We start from the raw sequence: 18,891 nt of genomic DNA, 5'->3' as shown, positions 1-18,891 counted from the left end.
TTCTGCTGATCACTATTTGTTTTGAGAGAACTGCATCTTTTTTTTATTATGCATTTGAAGTACAAATGCACAAATATCAACCAGAGCCACAGCATAATACACAGATGATGTAAGCAACCGCATCAAAAGTCATGTAGGTGCAATACTAGACATTAAGCTTCATTTGATACCCTAGTGTTTGTGAGTTTGCACACAAGATAAATCCAGAGTGGTTAACAGGAATGCAGCAAGGGAGGCCCATATATTCTTAGGGCGTGAGGATTCAAACAGTTCTTAAGCATGCAAGTCTAGTTGTTCCTTACAGTAGGACATTTCTTGAGACATTGACATTTTATAGGCTTCACACGTTTTCCCCAGCCAAATTCCAACCCTTAGCTAACAGCAGGACTACGATTGTAAGCCTATGTGTTACGGGTTGCAAGTTGTTTACCAAATCAAGAAGACACTTGCAGGTGGCATTCAGTTAGGCTCCAGGGCCATGTCAGACAAAGCCTCAGTTATCTGTACCCAGTATTGGTATATCAGAATGCAAGACCACGCTATGTGTATACAGTCAGCATCTGGTGCACCACATCGCACAAATCTAGCATCATCCCACAAGACCAATGTATACAATTTAACGAGGGTGTAATACATTTGATGAAAATGCCTATGCTGTATTATCCGTAAGTTACAATTAGGCATGAGCATGACAGTTTGAGTACAATAGAAGGTCCAATCAGCAGACTCCAATGACTGAGCCAACACTTAGTTCTATCTTTCTTTGCCACAGCATGGACTGTCGGACTATCATTCTGAATAGAGTGGAATAACCTAGTACTAATCCCTTTACAAGTGGTGCTGGCTAGCAGGGTATGTAGCACATGTAGAGCAGGAGGCTCACTTAGCAACTGAGGAAATAGTGCTCGCACTGCAGAAAGAAGCATGAGGTACGTAAAGATCAGCAGCAGGGTGCAGCGCTGTGTAGGCATTGCATCTGAGGTATATCTTCTAGCTGTATAAATATACCTTCAGTATAGATATCACACATGGTGCGCAACTCCACTCAATGAAGGATCTTTAGTGCCCTTGGCTTGTGCATAACTAATATAGCTGGATAATATAATAGTGGGAGTACCTGAGAATACAAGGGATCCTACATGGCACATGCCCGAGCATGCACCAGGCTCTTCTGGTACAATGTAGTGTATTACATTCAGTCTGTGAAATGGGATCTCTCTTACGGGGCAGGATGGCATTCGATGGGCAGGGGCGAGCATTGTCATGCTCTATCGCTAAGTGTGTAGTGTAAGCATGGGGTGATGACAGTAGTGAGTGAAATGGACTTGAGCACACAAGAAATACAACTCCAGGTGTGGGGCATTAAAACCGCCCTGCGCATTTGGTACCAGAAGCGTCTCCCACTTGGATACTGGGCTTGCTTCCCAGGCCCAGGCCAGGGATATCAAATGTGTATTAAGGGACGTAATATCGAATACCTATCTACAAACAGGTAAGTACCAAAATATTGAGTACAAAATATTGTTGTTAAAAATACAGGTAACTAAAATATTGATTTTTTAAAATATATTAAAAGTAATAACAAAGTAATTAAATAATCAACACAATTAAATAAAACATAGTTAAAATAATGTAAACAAGCTTAAAATGTAAAAATTATAAATATAATGTAAAAAATATATATTCTTTTGTAACATATATATAATAACTTAATAATATTAAAAAAGTATTAATATTCTTCATGATAACTTATTTCAAACATAATTAAAAATGTAATTACATACATATATACACATATATATATATTTATATATAAATAAACATATTCTATACATTAAAAAAGAAATAATATACAATAATGTAAATAATAATATTAATATTTTTTAATCAAATTAATATTTTACACTGCATTAAATGGAACAATAATAAAAATGTTGCGTAGCGTAGTGAATAAAAATAGTATCACACTACAAGTGCAAAAGTATCGAATATGTTGGATAGTGGGTGGGTAAAAATTACTTTTCCCACTCCAGTGAGCGTAACAGTAGAGAAAGTGTTCGATAGCAGGTGGTAAAAATTACTATTCCCACTCCAGTAAGTGGAACAGTGGGGAAAGTGTTGGATAGCAGGAGGGTAAAAAATACTATTCCTACTGCAATGATTGTAACAGTAGGGAAAGTGTTGGATAGAGGGTGGGTAAAAAGTATTATTCTCACTCCTACGAGTAGAACAGTAGGGAAAGTTTTGGATAGCGGGAGAATACAAATTACTATTCCCACTCCAGTGAGTGGAACAGTAGGGAATGTGTTGGATAGCAGGAGGGTACAAATTACTATTCCCACTTCAAATGAGTGGAACAGTAGGGAAAGTGTTGGATAGCAAAGAGGAATAATTTAATAGACCCAGTCCTACAATTCATTTAAAATGTAATTAAAAAATAATGAATTATTTAAATTTCATTTACCGCCCACTATTTTCCCTATAAACGTCACCTCCAATACTCTAAAATATTAATAAATTAACATAATGAATTAACATTTAATTAATTGTCTAATCACAATTAACAAAAAAATAATAACAATGATATCTAAATTAATTAACACAACAGTATAACATAACTTTGCTTAAATATTATATAAATAATAATAAAAATGTATTTTCAAATAATTTAATACACACCAAACTCCCCTATAAACACTCAACACACTCCTTGAAAAATGAACATAATTAACATAATAATACATGAATTATTGACAAGTAATATTTATTTACAAATTAATGAAAATGTACACCATTTACATAATTTGAAATTAATTAAAAACTTTTATTCATAACTTTGTATATATTTAATAATACATTAATTAAGTTAATTACCAATAATAATTAGTACCATACAATTATTATTTAATTAATCATTTTAAAAAAAAATTTAATTAAATTACTTTCCACCCAATTGCCCTATAAACCCACAACATGCTATGGAACTAATATACGCAAAAATGTATTACCAATATTAATTATTAACCATAAAATTATTAATTAATACATTTTTTTATTTAAATTAAATTACTTCCCACCCTATTCCCCTATGAAGCCACAACCCGCTACGGAACTAATATATGCAAATATTAATTACCAAATTAATTATTAAACAATAAAATATTAGTTAAGAAATTATTGTATTTTTTTACTTTAAATTAAATTACTTCCAATCCAATTCCCCTATAAACACACAACCCGCTACAGAACTAATATACACAAAAAATAATTAACATAACATGGATTATCTTAAAAACATTGTAACATACATTAAAAAACATATTATATACTTTTAACACATATACTAACATATAATACAATTAAAAAAAATTCTATATAATGACATTCGATATAATGACATTCGATATTACTTACCTATATGTTGATATTATTTACAACTATATTATGTCTATTCTATATTCTGTTGTCTCGATATTTTTGATTCGATATTGTGTCCTTTCGATATTTTTAATTCTATATTTTGGGTGTTTACCGCAAAATTAACAGAGCGTGATCTATAGAGCTGAGGCAGAGTATGGTAGGCAGATGAAACATATCAGTGGCTCTAAGGTGAGTGAAAATAATAATGGGGAGAGGAGGCAACCCTGCCTGGTTCCCATATATATGCAAATTGCAGCAGTGGTAGCCCTGTTTACCCTCCCCTGTGCAGTTGCGTCCGGGTATAATAGTCTAATCTACTGTTTGAAATTTCAGGGGCATGCCCACATTTGCAAACTTATATTCCCATTCAGGAGAATTAAAGGGTTTGGCTGTGTCTAATAATACCTCTGCTTGTGGTTGATCTGGTCGAGCAACGCAAATACCGTCCACAAGTAATGCGAATCAGAGCATGCTAGTAAAGTCAGACTGGGAAGGATGGGCTACAATCTCGATGCTATTATCTTAGTTAAAATGTTGACATCTGTATTGATGACAGGCAGAGGCAGGTATGATTCACAGTAACAGAGTGAAGAGGAAGGCTTCCTGTAGGGTGGGCGGTAGAATGCAGTGATTGTACAATGCCTCATACATTGCATGGAGAAGCGGCATAAGAATCGAGGCAAACTCTTTGCAGAACTCACTGGTTAGACCATCCAAGTCTGGGGATTTGTCATTGGGCAGGGATTTTATAGCCTCTCTAATTTCTTCCACCATAATAGGTTGTCCGCAAAGCCAAGGCAATGCCATTCAGATATTCTGCAAGCTTGTGGCAGGGGTTTCATAGAGATGGAAAACTTGTTAGAATACAGGGCTTGTTGTAACTTTCAATGATAGAGATTTTATTTTTATAATTTGTGTGTGGGCACAGGACACCCTCAGTTTTACAGCTACATTCTCCATAGGCGCCCGCCATGTACCGCTTGGACATGTGAAGAATTTTTTTGCCAGCTGTCTCATTAAAGTTAGTGACCTATTGACGAATAGCAGCTTAAGTGTGAGTATCTGGATGGGATTCATAAGTATGCTCCTGTGTGTGTTTTTCTATGTTACATAGCTGTGCTCTGAGTGTCTTGAGCATGCCGGCTTATGTGCAAATATAGATACCTCTAATAGTAACTTTGAGTGCTTTGCAAAGTGTGACTACTCTATCATCAGAACCCTCATTTTCTACAAAATATGTAACAATGGCAGAGTTCAGTTTCTCATTGAATACTGGGTCTGAAAGAGCTACTGGGCAGAAGTGCCACATGAACTGTGTAGGGGCACAGCTGGGGGCATTCAGCTCAAGTCAGACAGGCAAATGGGCCAACAAGGTTTTAGGTAAGCGTGTTACAGCTGGCACCCAGGCACAGACATCTCGAGTCACCAGCCAGAAGTCCAAATGGGACCAAAAGCTGTGCACTGATGAGATAAATGTGCCCTGTATGGTGCATCAGTCTTCAAAGGTCCTCCATCCCATGCTGCTACATGCCAGCTTTAATGACTTTAGCAGATTGCTTGACATGGCAGTCTGTGATGGCAGACCTGTCCAGTATGGGGTCTAAATACATGTTATGGCCGGCATCCCATATGATTGTGGTGGCCGTCAGTGTGATGGGTTGGTTCCAAAGAGCTAAATAAAAACTGGGGTTGTTTGTGTTCGGTCCATATGTAGTAACAAATTTAACATGTAAATCAAATAGCATACCGTGCACTATCACATTATGACCCTGTTCATCCATGTGATTGTGTGTATTTTTGGATAGGGATAGCTTTTTATGAGGACCATAATGTCCCGCGAATAGCACAAGTAAGACTGGCTATTTTTTTTAATTTATTTATTTTATTTGTAGAGTTTTATATAGCGCTGACTAGTCCCAGAGGTATCAGAGCACTTTATATGAGGATCAGCAAGTAAGAAGTTACAAAATAGCATTAGTTACAGGAGCAAATATAACATAGGAGAAAAGCAATGATTAAACAATAACATGAGTTAGTTAGCACAAAACATAGCCAATATATTCGTCCAATGGGGCATGGAAGGTGGAGGGAGAAAGGTTTAAAGGAGACCTAAGGGGGGGTCGACTAGGGGAGAAGGACAGTAAGGAGAACAAAAGAGTAGGCCAGCAGCGATGAGGCTCAGACGAAAACCGCCAAGGTGGACGACCCAGGCCGTGGGAACCAATAGCATTATCCAACAATGGCGGGATATACAAAAATCAATACAAAAACCCAAAGGTAATTGATTCTACGGCTCCACGCAGAGTTGGAAGAGGGAGGCAGCCACAGGAACACAGAGGGAGGAGGTGGGAGGGAAAGAAACACAGTGGACAGTTGAGGAAAAACTATGTCCAATGTCCGGCTGGGTAGGTGAAGGACGCGGGGATGAAACCCTATATCTGAATAAAACAGCTCCACCGCATATCGGGCATGTTACTCGGGCTCCACGGTCAGTATAACTTAGAAGGTTTCCGCCCAGAGAGCATTGTTACTTCCTCAGCCACTCTTTTCCAATTTTCTTTTATTTTTTTGTAATATATTGTTTTATTCCAGTCTTATTCCAGTGCTTATGTCTAATGTGTTTATGTATGATCTGGAGATCTCATTAGGGTTCTTTGCCTTGGGTTTGCTGGTTCTGTTACAGATAAGATACTCAGTTGTTAGTCGCCATCTTAAGGCAGACCAGAAATAGCGATTAAGGCATTGGGCGCCTTATTGGTGGCCATTTTGAAGTCAGGCTGTTCACAAGTAATACTTATTGAATCATGAAAAGTACGAAAATATGCCCCTTACTTTAAGGTATTTCTCTTTTCTTTTTAGTATTTCTGTGGTGGAGGTACAGTGACTTGCTACACCCTCCCACCGGTGTCCGTTTTGCAGATCGCGGTATAGTTTTCCATGTACTCCATGTTCTCGGATGTGCTCTCTGATACTGCCTAGCTATGTCGATTTCTGTGTGCGTGAGTTGAATACCTTGTTTGCTGCTTTGGGAGAGTGTAACCCCTGAAAAGCCACTTCCGCATCTTGCTCCGCATGCACTCCATGCAGCCTGCCGTCAGCTGGACTTCGACTTAGCAATGGCTTTAAAGATTCCTACAGGGCTCGGGCCCAGACTGTAGCCCTGGACAAGGAGAGTCAGCCATGGTGTCCCAAAAGACAGGTTTGTTTAGATTCGCTGTGCAGGACAAGCTCGGGGTCAGGAGGGTGCGCCCATTCAGACCTCACATCGGAAAACAAGCTTAGGGGTACAGTGTGGTAGCTTCACAGCACTCTGGTTGCTTCTCTGTCGGTGGCAGAACACTCGCGTGTCTCAGTGGCAGTATCGGAAGGGGTTGTGAGATGGTCTGGGAGGGGACCACGGGATGCCAAGCACAAAGGTCGAGTCCAGAAGGTAGGTGGCGGCCAGCAGGGGAGAGTCGCCAGCCCACATCTCTCAGCAGTAAGGCAGCCCAACCAAAGCAGCAGCCATGATGGCATAGGCTCCGCAAGCGCTCCCATGGGAAACTCAGAGGGTGAGCAGCAGGCCATGAAAATTGCTCGGAGGGGGAATGGAAGACGCTGGAGCACGGTCCATAGATGCCCACAGATGTAGGCATCAGAAGGGGCCAAGTGCCAAAGTCAGTCCCCAGTCGGAGGAGCTTTCGGCCGGAGCTCCTTACCCGGCGGCCATCTTCAAACCTAAGCAGTATCCTGTGCCCAGCCCAACAAGTGCACACCTTATTGTCAGCATTGCACCCCAAATGAATTTGCTGAAGGAATGCAGCATGAATATTATGTTGATCTAGGTAAGCTAGAACCTGTTGAATTTTACACAGATTGTTTATGCCCCATACATTCCAGGTCAACAGAGATAGACTACTTTGGGATGGAGTTGTCATCTCACATAATTAGCACCTTGACTACTTGATGCCTTGGGGCATTTGTTTGTGCTCTATAAATCCCTTTTCATTTCACCTTGTCAGTTCTCCTTGATAGTCGCTGAGATGTCTGGGTACTACACCTGCTGTCAATGCGTAATGAGATTTAAAAACTCTGGGTTGATAAACACCATGCCCCCAACCCTCCCAGCACTCACATTAGCATCCTAATCATGCCATGACAATTCCCATTTTCCAAACCAGTAAATAGAAAGAATACAGTGACTCTTGTGACTCTTGGGGTGCTCCCATGGGAATCCATCAGAGGCCCTGCCACATCCTCCTGTAACCAGAAGGTGGACAGGACAACTATCAGTAGTCCATTCATGATGATAAAGAGGTAATCAGAACCAGATGGAACATCTAAACCAGTGGGGGCAACAGACTCAGCATCAGCACCACATGCTCCCCATGATTTGACATCAGTTCAGGCACATATAAACATTTGCATTGAGCATTAAAGCATATAATTGCAAAGTGTTGTCATCTTGCATGGAAGAATCCTGTGTTTCCTCCAATTCGTTAGGAAGAATTTTCAGATATTCCAATGCAGCCTTAGGGGTCATGAAAAGTTTCTGCTGACCATGGTGCTCAACACGGAGTCTTGCCGGATAGAGCATATTGCATGTTATACCTGCAGCTGACGTTTAACCAGAAGGTAATCCCTGTGAGCTGCCTGCAGTGCAACTAAAATCTGGGAAGAATGCAATAGTGTTGCTCTGGTAGGTGAGTGTCTACTTTTGTCTAGCTCGACGGAGGACTGTATCACGATCCCTGCAATTGAGGAGTTTCACTATAATGCGGAGTGGGAGTATGCCTAGGGGATGATGCACCACAAAGGGAACAATAAGCATACTTCACCACCAGCAGCATGGAGAGGGTGTCCCTCCCTAATAAAGGGACCAGAATAGTCTCCAAATAATGCTACATTCTGCTAGTATTAGTAGATTCAGGGTCACCCAGATTATTATGGAGCGATTGTGCTTCCCGATCTTCATTGTTCACTTGTATTACAGCCAATACTTTTTCCTTGTTCAGACATTTAGAAGATACTGTTTTCAAGCCATCCTCCGCATCTGATATGTGCTGTTCTGCTGAGGTGATACGAGCGGTCTGTTTAGAAAGCTTGGCAGCCATATGGTCAATGCGTTGGTTAATAGTATTAATTTTCCCATCAATAGAAGCCAGGTTCTGCTGCATGGCCTGCAGCATAATCAAATGGGTGGCATTGTTTGGTAAGTCTGGTGTCAACTCCAGAGCTGAGGCCTCACCTCTCAGGGGCTTTGCAGTGTGTTTTGCTTCAAAGATGAAGCAAGGCTGTACAAAGTCTGTCTTCCACATTCTAGCCAGCATGATAGATGCAGGGCAAACACAGGCAAGGAAGTGTCAATATATGGAGTAGGGAGCTCAGAGGCAAAGTGAAGCACCCAGTTACTGCGGCTGCAAAGGACCTTCTGTGTATGGAATATATCTCTTTCCTACGCATGCGATACATCGCATGCCATTACAATGCAGTTGTTACAAAGTCCGCGTTGTTACATCGTGAACCGTGTCATCGCAAGTTGTTACAATTACTTACTGTAGGAGGCGCGCTAGACTTAGGAATAGTATAATTTACTATTTCTACTCCAGTTTGTGCAACAGCAGGGAAGGTGTTGGATCGTACATCCAACACATTCTGCCCCCTACAGCAAGTCATTGTAATGACTTGGGATGTAATGGTTCGCGATGTAACAACGCCGTTGTTGTAACAGCCACATTTTTAATGGCATGTGATGTATCACATGCGATGTAAACGCTGTTTCCCATCAGGGTGGACCAAACATCATCAGGTAGCAGCAAAGCATAGTCATGAGTAGGCCACAGCACCAAGCAGGCAGGCTCTGTTCTCCACCTCAGGGCCCTGCAGTTCATAACATCCATCTGGCTGTACATCACTACCACAGCCACTAGGTACAGCATGTCACATCAATTGCAGGTTCCAGACTGGGGGGTCAGATAGGGCCATACATCATGATGGAGCCAGCTTAAGCAGATACAGTGCAGGCCTCTTCACACACCAAGGCAGTAGGGTACAGGATGGCTAGTGCAGCAACCAAGTAGCAAGGTCCCAGCAGCATGTCTCTTACAGCATGCTCCTTGCACTTGGGGTCCAAGCACTCTCCAGTAACCAGAGTGGCAAGCAAATGTGGCCCATGGGCTTACCTCTTTCATCCTTACATCCAGTGTGCTACATCTCTGCCTGCCACTGCCTCTCCCTGCCTCTCCCTGCCGGGGTCTCCACCACCCACCAGCCGCCCAAGCGGGCCTCAGGTCAGGCGCTGTGTCATGCCTTCAGTGTCCCGGTCCATCTGCCACCCAATGGCTCAAACCACAGGGCAACAACATCACAGGGAAATGAGCTTCTAGGGAGCTGCTACCTTGGGACAGCTGTCAGGATAGGCTGATCCCACGTGCTCATAGCAGCCCCAACCATGCCTCTACCGGGCCTCTCACAGGGCATGCTTGGGGAAACAGGAGGAACATTACAACTCACTAGGAACTCGCAGCGGCCGCAGAGCGGACTGTGCCCCACCAATGTCTGGCAGGTAATTCTCCCTCAGGCTGGGTTATAGTTGGATGAATGAAAGGAGATTAGTCTGATAATGGGCCCTGGGCAGCAGAGCAGCACTAAGGTGTGGTCATCTTGCCACGGACTTGCTACCGCCCCTGAGAGTAATGTATCTTAAGTAGAACAACTTATTTCCCATTTACTTGTTTAAACTGCATTTGTAATTATGCTCTTTTATATGCCTTTCATCCTGGCTGCATGCTCTGACAGCAGGCATTGTGAAGTCAGGACTCCACCATAATACCGTATTATAGTTGAGCAGCTACATCATTTCCTTGCTTCAGGTGACTAGAGATGTCACAAGTCGCCTGTAATAAGGAAACTAGAAAAAGTCTTTTACACAGGAATTGCAGGCTCCTTTGTTATATATCTATCATGTCATATGTAAAATGATCGCTAGACTCAGCGATTATTCAGATACATTTCCTTCATTAAAAATGTAACATACAGAAATATTAACAATCTTTGAAACTGCCTTCATGTAATGATAGTCGATACAATTTGTGTGCACAATGAAATATATTATTTAAAGAGAATAACCGTGGCCAGGAGGCCCAATCAACATGGAACAAAATGTGAACAAAATTATAAACAATTAGATACATTTTTGGTGTCCCTACAGGGCCCCAGTGACCTCTAAGAGAAAACGGGGCAAGCTGTCAAAATCAATTACATAATACAAGTACCCATGGCCTACAGGCTACAACCCTCACACAAGAACATAATTGGAAATACATGTATATAATGGAATCATTAGTAAAAGTATCTGTGAGCTCTTTAACATCAGTAACATACAATACTCTAAGCAGAAAATTGCAGAAAATGAATTATCATCAACCAAGAGAAACACATACTAGTTCCACAAAATGGTTTATGAACACATAAGGAAGGGCCATAAATAACAACAAAAAATGACACCCCACCCCAAAAATAGTGAACACACACACATAAGTACACATATGATTCACAAAATAGTAGAAGAACACATGATAGAAGCAAAGACACAAAGAGGGGCAAAGACAAAGAGAAAATGACTAACTGCCCTGGACTCACAACACCTTTCCATCACAAAAAAACACATGCAGAATTACAGGACAAGGATTCCACAAATATACTTGTTCACAGGCCTATAAACCACCAGCAATGTAGCATTGAGTATGTATAATTATAATCTAAAGGCCATGTAAAAACCATAAATCACAGAGGGCATCACAGCATCCTGGAATGTGAACATTTAAAATATAATGTTAACATGCCACTACTTCAAACATTCCTAGGCATGAATTACCCAAGCCAAATCAATCAATCAATCAATTAGAACATTTGTAAAGCGGGCTACTCACCCGTGGGGGTCTCAAGGCGCTGGGGAGGGGATGCTGCTACTGCTTGAATAGCCAGGTCTTGAGTAATCTTCTGAAGGTTAGCAGTTCCTGGGTAGGATGGGGAGGGTGTTCCAGGTCTTGGCGGTGAGGTGGGAGACTGATCTGCCACCAGAGCTTGCTCTTCAGATGCGGGGGACGGTGGCGAGGGAGAGTTCGGCAGAGCTGAGCTGGCGGTTTGGGGTGTAGAAGGTGAGACATTTGGTGAGATATGCTGATCCGGTGTCATGGAGTGCCTTGTGTGCGTGGGTGAGGAGCTTGAAGGTGATCCTCTTGTTGATGGGGAGCCAGTGCAGGTTTTTCAGGTGGGGTGTTATGTGGCTGTGGCAGGGAATGTCGAGGACCAGGCGTGCAGAGGCGTTCTGAATGCATTTTAGGAGTTTGGCCAAGGCTCCTGCATAGAGGGCGTTTCCATAGTCCAACCTGCTGCTGATGAGGGCCTGGGTGACCGTTCTTCTTGTTTAGTTGGGGATTTACCTGTAGATCTTGTGGAGCATGCGGAGGGTGTTGAAGCAGGAGGACGAGACGGCGTTGTCCTGCTTTGTCATGGAGAGAGTACAGTCGAAGATGAACCCCAGGTTGTGTGTGTGGTCGGTGTGTGTGAGTGCTGTTCCCAGTGCGGTCGGCCACCAGGTGTTGTCCCAGGCGGAGGGGGTGAAGCTGAGGATGAGGACTTCTGTCTTGTCCGAGCTTAGCTTCAGGTGGCTGTTCTTCATCCACTCTGCGATGGCTTTCATTCCTTCGTGGAGGTTGGTTTTGGTGGTGATGGGGTCCTTGGTGAGGGATAAGATCAGCTGGGTGTTGTCGGCGTACGAGATGATGTTGAGGTCATGCTGTTGGGCGACGTGGGCGAGCGGTACCATATAGATGTTGAACAATGTCGGTCTGAGGCATGAGCCCTTGGGTACGCCGCAGGTGATCTCGGTGGCTTCAGAGCAGAAAGGGGGAGGCGGATGCTCTGGGTTCTGCCGGAGAGGAAGGATGTAGTCCAGTCTAGAGCCTTGTCTCGGATCCCAGGGTTGTGGAGGTGTGTGCGTAGGGTGTGGTGGCAGACAGTGTCAAAGGCGGCTGACAGGTCCAGGAGGATGAGGGCTGCAGTTTTGCCATTGTCCAGCAGGGACCTGACGTCATCGGTGGTGGTGATGAGGGCAGTTTTGGTGCTTTGCTGCGGAACCCGGACTGGGATGGGTCCAGGATGCTGTTCTCCTCGAGGTAGCGGGTCAGTTGTCTGTTGACGGTCTTCTCGATGACCTTCGCCGGGAACAGGAGCAGGGATATGGGCTGGAAGTTTTTGAGTTCCTTAGGGTCAGCCTTGGGTTTTTGAGTAGGGTGTTGATCTCGGCATGCTTCCAGCTCTCCGGGAAGGTTGCTGTATTGAAGGAGATGTTGATGGCTTTCCAGAGGTGGGGTGCGATGGTGGTGCTGCTTTATTGAAGATGTGGTGTGGGCATGGGTCTGACGGAGATCGGGAGTGGATGGTGTTCATGATTTTGATGGTGTCGTCGTTGCTTATGTTGATCCAGGAGAGCAGGAGATTGGTGCAGATGGTGGCCGTGGGGATGGGGGTCTCAGTGGCTGTTGGGGCGGTCATGGCGTTGAAGTTGTCGTGGATGTCTGCGATCTTGCGATGGAAGAAGGTAGCAAAGTAGTCGCACAGGTCTTGCGAAGGTGGTATGTCGCTGATGTTGGCGCTGGGGTTGGAGAGTTCCTTCACGATGTTGAAAAGCTCTTTGCTGTTGTGTGCGTTGTCGTCTAGGCGGAATTTGAAGGAGGACCTTTTGGCGTACCTGATGAGGTGATGGTGTTGGCTCATGATACAGAAAAGGGGGTGGTGATGAACAGAGTGTCTGAATTAAGCAGACCACTCTTACCCAGTCCAAAGATCGGGGCTTGATCCATCACCGTTATTTATCTCAGTGCCCCATCCCAGCTCAGAACCTGGCTATATGCAAATTAGTCTGTCCCTGGCCCAGCGCATCATGGGAACAGGGCAGACCAAACTACCAAGCCAATTCTTCACCAGAAAGGAGACAAGCTACCGGGGACCGGTTTCTGGCATTTCAGCCTCTTCGGCCCGGCTTGCTTGAATCCTGATGGAGCAGTGAGAAAGGGACTCATGTCTGAGTATACCCTGCCACACCTATAGTGGCCAAAAACGATACAGAAAAGGGGGTGGTGATGAACAGAGTGTCTGAATTAAGCAGACCACTCTTACCCAGTCCAAAGATCGGGGCTTGATTCATCACCGTTATTTATCTCACTGCCCCATCCCAGCTCAGAACCTGGCTATATGCAAATGAGTCTGTCCCTGGCCCAGTGCATCATGGGAACAGGGCAGACCAAACTACCAAGCCAATTCTTCACCAGAAAGGAGACAAGCTACCGGGGACCGGTTTCTGGCATTTCAGCCTCTTCGGCCCGGCTTGCTTGAATCCTGATGGAGCAGTGAGAAAGGGACTCATGTCTGAGTATACCCTGCCACACCTATAGTGGCCAAAAACGATACAGAAAAGGGGGTGGTGATGAACAGAGTGTCTGAATTAAGCAGACCACTCTTACCCAGTCCAAAGATCGGGGCTTGATCCATCACCGTTATTTATCTCACTGCCCCATCCCAGCTCAGAACCTGGCTATATGCAAATTAGTCTGTCCCTGGCCCAGTGCATCATGGGAACAGGGCAGACCAAACTACCATGCCAATTCTTCACCAGAAAGGAGACAAGCTACCGGGGACCGGTTTCTGGCATTTCAGCCTCTTCGGCCCGGCTTGCTTGAATCCTGATGGAGCAGTGAGAAAGGGACTCATGTCTGAGTATACCCTGCCACACCTATAGTGGCCAAAAACGATACAGAAAAGGGGGTGTTGGCTCATGGCATTCTTGTGGGTTGTGTAGTTGTCCGGGGTCGGTTCACGGTGCCAAGTCTTCTCTAGTTTTCTGCAAGTTTGCTTGGAGGCCTTGAGGTCCTTGGTGAACCAGCTGGCTTTGTTGCTGGTGAGTCTGTTAGAGAGTTTCTTGATCGTGGCGAGGGTGTTGGCCCAGTTGTCGATCCACTGTCTGAGGTCGCGGGCGGCGTTGTCGGGGTCAGTGGGGGCGGCGGGGGGACTCTGGGTGAGGGTGGTTGTTAGTTGGTCTTCGGTGACTTTGCTCCAGCAGCGGCGAGGAATCTGTTGGGTGCGGTCCAATGGAGTTCGGTGGAGTGGCTGAAGGAGACATGGGAGGTTACGGAGAAGATGGGGTCAAGTGTGTGGCCGGCGGAGTGGGTGGATGTTGTGACGATCTGTCTGAGTTTGGTGTTGGCGAGGTTGTCGATCAAGGTGTGGAGTTGGTATCGTTGTTGTTCTTGTGGTGGAAGTTCAGGTCCCCTAGGAGGATGTAGTCTGTGAAGGCGAGGGCATGTGTACTGACGAAGTCGGTGATAGATATGAGAGTTCCTCTGAGGGTGGTGTTGGGATCGGTGTGGATCTGGAAGTGCAGGTGTTTGGCGGTGTTGAGGGTGTCATCGGTTTTGGTCGAGCCTCAGAGTGTTCCTGTGGACGATGGCGATTCCTCCTCCTGTTCCGTTGGTGCGGACCCTGCGGGTGATCTTGTAGCCATGGCTATGGCGATGTTGGGTGCCGAGGAGGGGTTCATCCAGGTCTCCGCCAGGAAGGCGACATCTGGGGAGGTGGAGTCGAGTAGGTCCCAGAGTTCAACGGTGTTCTTTGAGGGCAGAGCGGGTGTTGAGAAGGGTGCATCTGAGGTGGTTGCATTATTTCACGGTCGGTAACTTGGCGGATCGGATGCTGGTGAAACTTCAGTTCCGGCAGAAGAAGGGTCCTTTGGTGCCCTTCGGGCCGGCCAGGAAGCAGGTGTGTGATCGTCCGGTGTTGAGTGCGTGGAGGGTGCTGGCATCGTAGCGGTGTCGTGGTGTTTGCGGGGGCCAGGGGTTCTGATTCTGGGCGCGGTCCAGGCGCGAGTGGGTGCAGACGGGCTTGCACAGCGGCCGCCATAAGAAGTGGAGGTGGGAGGGAGGAACAGCTGGGAGGAGGGAGTGGACGAATGGGCGAGTGGAATGCAGGGGACGCAGTGACGGGAAGAACGGGGCAGGAACGGCAAGGGAACAGAAGGCAAAAGGGGCACAGGGCCCAGAATACAAGGGGAAAGGAGAAAAACGAAAAAGACCTTTAAAAGTTGCAGAAAATACACATTAATCAAACATCTCAGACACATGCAGACAAATAATACCCTAGCATTGGTATCAAACTGCACATTCATCAAGAAACAAATCCAAGGGTGGGTGATTCAGCAGAGATACAGACCAAACATGAGTTATGCTCTCCCTATAGTTCCAAATTGAAACTGAGAAAGAGCTCAATAAAGAAAAAAGGAGTCTTCAGGACAGGAACAAATGCTATTCTTTGTACATAGAGTAGCCTCACTCTCTATGACACTGCACTTGTAAAAGAAATAAAACACAAAGATGCTCAGACATTTTCACATTAAATCAATGGTCAGCCCTATATTTTAATTTTTATTAAGATGGAGAAAAGGCAGTCCATTTGTTTAGGCCGTGTATGTAACATCTATGGGGCTTTTAAGAAGGGATAAGTAAGGAATTAATTTCATCTCCACAGTGTGTGGTTATTCTTGAATGAAAGAGCACCAGAAGCACACATCAAAGAGGCATCATTGTTCCAGGGAATTTGGTATATTGGGGATAGGAAGAGGCGTAGGGAGGAGAATACTACTCCTCCTTGTCTACCACCTCTGCTTCCCTCCCATGTTCTCTCTGAAGAACATGTTTCTTTTTGCTGGATCACACCCATTTTTTGCTGAATTTTATCGCCTGTTTTTTAGACTCTGCACACTGTGCACTGCTGTCCAGATCCTATTGTATCTGCTCTGACCCCTAAACATGTTGAAATCAGCTGATCCCTAACTGGCTTATTTAGCTTTTCAATATAGGCATAGTATATAGTGTAAAAATACACCCATAGCATGAAATGTTAAAAGTCACCTGTAGACCACAGTACTTATTGTGCAGAACATGAGTGTGACAAAGGAAAGCATGGTTTCACGCTTATCATTGTAGTCTGACTGTTGCAGTATAAACCTGCAGTGAAATCTGTCAAAAGAAAACCTTTCGACAGCTAAAAAACACACTTTTAAATATTAGTCACCACATGTAGGCCTTGTAGCCCATAAGGTAGGATGCATGGTATTTAAAAGTGGGACATGTAAAGAAGTAATGCTACTATGTTCCTACAGTGACAAGGCCCTTTCTCTTGCTTCATGGAAAGCATCCTCTACTTTTTCATATTCTTCTTGCCCTTTGCACAGTAAGATGTTCACATTCAGACTTCTGATACAGTACTCAAAGGCACGTTCATAGGAAGATTTTGTTTCCAATGGCCTTCAGGTGTCCAACAGATAATTGTCAGGTTTCCACAGAAGAGGATCAATCAAGCACCAGTTTTATTATGTTGCAACATTTATGTTATGCTATTGTATGTCATGTTTTTTACGGTATGTTATGCATATTTATATAGGGCACAACTCACCCAAGATCGTATTCAGGTGCTGAAGATGGAGCTGTATGGGCTGAGACACAACTGAGGCTAGTTGAAGAGCCAGGTCTTCAGTTTATTGTAAAATACAACAATGGAGGACAAGGCTCTAATGTGCAGGGACAGGTCATTCCAGGCTTTAGAACTCAAGGTGTAGAAGGCACGACCATTGGATCCGGTTGGTTCTGCACATGGGAGGCTGTGTGAGTAGGAGTCTGGCTAAAGAAATGTGTCTGGAAGGTTTATGGAAGTTTATAAGATTGTTGAGGTACATAGGGCCAATTAGGTGTAAGACTTTGTATGTTTGCATGAGGAGTTTGAATAATGCTGTTTGTACATTTTGACAGAGGTAGAGGGTGATGTCAGTGTAGGGTGAGAAGTTCAGCGTGAACTTGCACCTGAGTTTTGTATGATGTAGAGTCCCAGTCTTCGGGTCAGTTGAGCACTGATTCCGGGATAGAGTAAGTTGTCTTTATCCAGATTGCTGGTGGTGCTTTCAATGTGGTCAGTGAGCGCAGAGCGTTTAGGGTTCTGATTTGCTGATGGTTTACTTTGACAGAAGGATTTGTAGATGCTCTTATCAGTGTTATCCTGACTTTGTCTCCATTTGCTTTCAGTTTGCTTGCAGTGGCGTTTGGTGAGCCTGAGCTCTTTTGTGTACTAGCTCACTTGCAGTTTGGTTCTTGTGGCTTTGTTGGCTTTGAAAGGAGCCATAGGGGGTCATTAGGATGGCGGGCGGCCTTTGCATTTAGGTAAAAGAAGTAATAAGGATTATTCTTTTCATAAATGAGAGAGTTGTGTGAATGCTAAAACAACACTGAGAATAATCTTAATTAGAAGAAATGTGAATGGTGCCCTAGTGCTCTGTGCAAGGTCACTCCCCAAGCTTTTGCCTTCACCTATCCAGTATTTCTGAATTCATTTGTGTGTTTGCTTTAGGACTCTGTACAATTTATCAATGCTAACCGGTGCTAAACTGCTTGTGTTCTCTTCATAAAACAAGGTATAATTGGCTTACACCTGGTAGGACCAAATGTATTTACTTATAAGTCCCTAGTATATGATGCTAAATGAACCCAGGGCCTGTAAATAAATATTACCAGGGTGCCTGCCTCACTCATTAGGCCACCCACTACAGCAGTGCTTTAAACATGTCTCAGGCATGCCATTGCAGCCTATAGTGCAGTTTTACGCTGCCATTTTGACTTGGCAAAAAAACCTTTTGCTAGGCCACACCTTCTTTTTTAATATACATGTCACCCTTAAGAAAGGCCAAATTGCCCACATTGCAGGGTGCATTGTATTTAAAAAGTACTACACTTGGGTTTATGTTTTACCTGATCTGGTAGTGAAAAACTGCTAATTTTGTTTTCACTACTGTAAGCCCTGCCTCTTCCTTTGGATAACACTGGGTGACCGTATTACATTCAATAATTGCTACTTTGGATTAGGAGCAGATAGAGATGTCATTTGTAAACTCACATTAATTTTAATTTAAAATTGTTATTAATGGTAAAGTTAGTTTTTAAGTCACAATTCTGAAAATATAACTTTTAGAAAGTTGGCATTTTCTTTTACTAACCATTGTCTGCCTCTGCCAGTGTCCTGGGTCACATGACTGTGTATGGCTAAACTGCTGGGCTTTGTGTATTACTCACCAGACAGTGAGACAAAGGCGAATAGCTGGGGGCGGAGACACTTCAAAGGTCTGTCTCCAGCACACACATACAAAGGAGCCTGACACCAGCCTCTCGTCACTCCAGACTTCTTGGAGGCTTGTCCCTGCTGCTTCAGCTCTTTCTTGTTCCCCAGATGAGACCAGCCTTGCTTCTTGAAGGAGAAGTGGACCAACTCCTTGAAACCAGGACTACCAGAGTGACTCCAAGGGCTATTTGACTGGGCTCTTGTGTGAGCTACAGGGACATAACAAGTTCCAGAGAACATGAACCCTGCACCAGGCCTCTGCTGGTGTGAGTC

Source organism: Lissotriton helveticus, chromosome 8 (assembly GCF_964261635.1).
Source record: "Lissotriton helveticus chromosome 8, aLisHel1.1, whole genome shotgun sequence".
In the NCBI taxonomy this organism is placed as follows: Eukaryota; Metazoa; Chordata; class Amphibia; order Caudata; family Salamandridae; genus Lissotriton; species Lissotriton helveticus.
This window is presented reverse-complemented; position numbering follows the sequence as displayed.